This window comes from Cervus elaphus, chromosome X (genome assembly GCF_910594005.1).
Source record: "Cervus elaphus chromosome X, mCerEla1.1, whole genome shotgun sequence".
Classification (NCBI taxonomy): domain Eukaryota; kingdom Metazoa; phylum Chordata; class Mammalia; order Artiodactyla; family Cervidae; genus Cervus; species Cervus elaphus.
The window spans coordinates 172,405,856-172,410,804 of record NC_057848.1 but is presented as its reverse complement, the minus strand read 5'-3'; the positions used below and the strand labels follow the sequence as shown (position 1 = coordinate 172,410,804).

The following is a 4,949-nucleotide window of genomic DNA, read 5'->3' as shown; positions in this document are numbered from 1 at the left end:
TGGGGGACATGGGTGGTGGTCTTTCAAGCGGTGTTGAAGGTCATTTGCTGCAGCAGCATTTAATTTAATCCTTGTAGAGGTGGATGGCAAGTGCCAGTGTGTAGCTGACAATATTCATGTACGTCTTTGCTTTTTCTTTTAATTTGGATGGGGGGGGGGGCGCTGTGACTTCCTTTCCCTTTTCCCATTTTTTATCCTTATATTTCTTTTTTCTTTTTCCGTCATGACTCTCTACAGAGAACACAGTACCGTTTTCTGCTACTAGTTTATGTTAATATTACTTTTTTGCGTTTTCTTTTATTTTGGATGGAGAGAATCTATTATTTTCTTTCCCTTTTTTTATCCTTATGTTTTCTTGTTTTTCCATTATGACTCCTTGTAGAGGACACAGTACATTTTCTGCTACAAATTTATATTAGGGCTTCCCTGGTGGCTCAGTTGGTAAAGAATCTGCTTGCAATGCCAGTGACATGGGTTCGATTCCTGGGTTGGGAAGATCTCCTGGAGAAGGGAATGGCAACCCACTCCAGTAATCTTGCCTGGATAATTCCATGGACAGAGGGGTCTGGTGGGCTACAGTCCACTGGATAGAAAAGAGTTGGAAACAACTGAACAACTTTCACTTTTCAATTTATGTTAAAGTTATTTTTTGCTTTTTCCTGTCTTATTTGTGTGCTGGACAGATGTTTCTTCCTTTCGTTCTCCCCGCTTGATTCCTTCTTGCCTTTCCTAGTACTGTTTCTGGGGGTGGGCACAGACCTTTGTGGGTCTTGTGTGTTCTCATGTCCAAGGGTCCAGCTTGGGTGTTTGGAGCCTGGGCTGGTGAACCCACAGGGCGCTTCCACCCAGGGACTGCCTGAGAGGAGGGTGAGGCTGGACTCTGCAGGAACACTCCTCCAAGACCACAATCTGGACGCGGGCTGTGTGCTCCACATGACCAGTGACCCTGGAGACCCTGTTCCCAGAAGCAGGGCCTCAACCCCGCAGCACCAACACTGTTGATTTCACAGTGGAAGATGTGGCCCTCATTGGGCGTCCTCAGTGCATGCCCAGCCCCTGAGCGGGGGGCCGCCCTCTGTGCCCAGCACAGGTGACCGACCTCTGTGTGCAGGTGCTGAGCATCACGAAGCAGCTGGATGCCGGCGTGAGGACCTGCAGATGGCGCACACAGAGGAGGGCACCGAGGGGAACCTGCACTCTACCACATGGTGTACGTGACGGCCCTCGTGGAGGTGGGGGCGGGGGCAGGGGGTATGGACGGGGGTCCGCCAGCCAGGGACACCCACGTCTGGTTCAGGCAGGACGGGGAGGGCCTCTGAGGGGATGGGCACACGTCCACTCAGATGGACATATGGCCAGTCCAGGCAGGAGAGGCAGAACTCTAAGGGGAAAACACAGGTCCACTCCAGTTAGAAGATGCTGACCTCTAAGGGGACGGATACACTCCTCCTGGCAGGGGAGGGCTGACCTCTGGCATCAGTCACTCAGAATTCCCGACCAACATGCTTTTCTGAACTCACACCTCTACCCCTGGCCTCTGGGGTGTCTCCCAGAATTTGGCTAAACCAAGGTTCATGCCATGTCATTTCCTGTGTCCCGTTTTGGGGTGTCCAGTCCATGCTCTTGGCTGCTGGCCAGGTCACTTAATGTTTCACTCTGGCCTCGCCCCCGGTGCCCCCACCACAGAACCTAATGACCCTTGGGGTCTGGAGGTTCCATCCCGACCTCACTGTGAATGTGCCCTGCTGGCCTCCCACGCTCCCTGGAGTACAGACTTCTCACAGTATTATAAGCACTGCTCTCTGCTGCTGTGCACACATACACGCATGCATATCCGTGCACACACAGACCCTGAACACATGCACACATGTGTGTGCACCTGTACCGACAGAAGCATGTACATACACACACAGAAACACACACACACAGACCCCCCAGAGCAATGCCACAGCTCCCCACTACCACTCAGAAGAGGCTGGGTCCCATGGGACCAGGCGCCATGCTTTATGTCTTTCTGTGTCAGGAACCCCCAACCCGTCTGTAGAGGGGCTGTGCTGGGGGAAGTCCCCACCCACGCCCCTGTCTCTCACTACAAGGCCCCTCTCCTCCACCCCCTCCCAGAACGCCCTCCTGGAGATCTCAGAGTGGCTGGAGAACCACCCCCAGGAGGTGGTTATCCTGGCATGCAGGAACTTCGAGGGCATGATGGAGGACCTGCAAGAGAACCTGTTGGGCTGCATCAAGAACATCATTGGGAACATGCTGTGTCCCCGTGGGGTGAGCAGGGGCCACAGGCTCCCCGTGCTCTTGTCAGTGGGAGCACTAGGCTTCACTGTAATCCGACTATCTGCTCGCTGCGTGAAGCTGATTCAGACTCCAGGTGATGCCGCTCACGGAACTCCAGTAATCCACCCACCACTGTCTCCACTCAAACACCCCAGTAACCAGCCCATCACTGGTCACAGGCATGCCCAATAATCCACCCTGCCCGGTCTCTATTCAGGCACTCCCCAAATCCATCAATCACGCCTCAAGATGCCCCAGTAATCCACCTGCCATTTCCTATCACAAATCCCAATAATCCACCCACCTCTGTTTCCACTCAGGTACATACCCCAATAATTGACCCATCACTGCTCAAGACACCCAGGTAATCTACCCACCACTGTCTCCACTCAAACACCCCAAAAATCTACCAATCACTGCTCAAGACACCCCAATAACCCACCCATCACCTTCTCCACTCAGACACCCCAGTAATCTACCCATTAGTGTCTCTACCCAGACATGCCATTATTCCACCCACGATTGTCTCTTCTCACAGAGAACCCAATAACCAGTCCATCACTGCTCATAGACACCCCAATAATCCACACACTGCTGTAGCTTCTCGGATACCTTCTCACAATACCTGACACATTGTGTCACAAGGCACCCCAATAACCACTGTGCACACGTCTCATGGGCACCTGGATGATTCTCCCCACAGGAGGTGCCGAATCTGCGCCAGCCGTAGTCCCGGGGCCGGCAGGTCATCCTGTCGTACAAGGACGAGGCATCCATGAGTCAGCATGCAGAACTGTGGCCCGGTATCCCCTACTGGTGAGGGAACCAGGTGAAGCCCCGAGACCTCATCCACTACCTGGAGCACACGAAGAGCTGCAGCCACCCAGGTGAGTTCCGCCTTCATACCGGACACCTGATCACACGCATGTCCTAGCGCATGGGGCTGGCTTTGGGTTCAAGTGGATAAATGGAACAGGACATATTAGGGGACGTTATTCTGTTCAACACATGGAGAACAGGGCATGGACATTCTTGGGGATGTTACTGTGTCCACCACAGGGGGTCAGGAAGTAGATAGGATGTGAACATCCGTGCGGACATTATTGTGTCCACCACACGGGGTCAGGACGTGGACATCGCTGGTGTCACTGTCCAGCCCGCCTGCCCTCTGTAACAGGAGAAATTCATCAGTCAACACCCCTGTGAGTCCCTGCTGTCTGAACTTTGGTCTCTGTCAGACATCTGAATCTCTGACCAGAGGAGGCCAGAGTCTGGGTGGGTGATGGCACAGCTTGGTGACTGCGTGGGCAGGTGACCCATGGGTTACTGGTCACATGCGCAGGAGATGTGTGGGTTGGTGACCGCGTGGGTGGGTTACCATGTGGGTGGGTGACCGGTTTGAGCTCCTGACAGCAGGGTGGGTTACCATGTGAGTTGCTGACCCGGTGAGTGGGTGACCGCATAGGCGGGTGATGGTGTGAGGGGGTAATCATGTGGACAGGTGACCACATGACCTCGCAGGTTCCTGACCCCATGGGTGGGTGACCACATGGGTTATTGGCCACGTGGAGGGATCACCACATCATGTAGTGACCCCGTGGGTGGGTGACCGACCATGTGAGTCAGTGACCACATGGTCTGGTTTGTCACATGACTCCGTGGGTTAGTGACTGCACATGTAGGCGGCTGACCCCACAGCTGGCACCATGAGCTGCGGCCCCTCTCTTGTCCCAGGCAGGCTGTTCATGGCCGGCATCAACCTCACGGAGAACCTGCACTTTGTCCTCATCCACCCGGCCTGGTCCCTGGCCCCACTACCTTTGCGCATGGGTGCGGGGCCAGTGCCCGGGGTCAGCGCCCGGGGTCAGCTGCCAGCTATATCAACACCATCGCAGGCGACTTCATCTGCGCCGTCGGGTTTGATGGCAATGTCATCAGGTTGAACCAGAAGCTGCTTCGGGGCTGACAGATGGTTCGTGTGTGGAGCTGGGCATCACGGAGGCTGCGTCTCATCACGTCCTGTGATGTTACCAGCCTGAACCGGAAACCGCCTCGGGGCTGATGGTCCACGCACTGAGGGGCTGGGCATTGCGGAGGCCACTCCTCGTTCACATCCTGTGACGTCACTGGGCTGAACCGGAAGCTCCTTCGAGGCCGCCTGACGGCGCGTGGGTGGAGCTGGGTGTAACGGAGGCTGCGTCTCAGTCACATCCTGTGCCGTCACCGGCCTAAACTGGTAGCCGCCTTGGTGCTGCTGGACGGCACGTTTAGGAGCTGGGCATTGCGGAGGCTATTCTCAGTCCTGTCCTGCGGGGCTGGTCATCCGTCCGCCCGTCCACTGAACGATGGTGACTGCAGAGGTGTGGCCAGGTGGCAGGGCCCATGGTCTCCTCGGTCCTCTGTGTGTCTCTTGGCGAATGCAGGGTGTGAGGTGATGATTAAAGGTGAGTGCATGATTTATACAATCACATCCTCAGGGAGACACACCCGGTCCGTGGCTTCCCCGTAGGAGAGTCTGGGTTGTCCCCTCCCCCTGGCACCGAGAGCAGCAGACGGTGACCCCCAGATCGGGAGGCGGGGGAGGCAGTATGGCAGTGGCTATATCTTTCCGTGTGTGCTTTACGTTTCTCTTCTCTTCTTATCTATTTGTTAGGCCTCCTCAG

General features: G+C 55.4%; 1 pseudogene; it reads left to right on the top strand.

Annotated features, from left to right (window-relative positions):
- Positions 1-223: 223 nt before the first annotated feature.
- Positions 224-4,503, top strand: LOC122690609 (annotated as a pseudogene).
- The last annotated feature ends 446 nt before the right edge of the window (positions 4,504-4,949 follow it).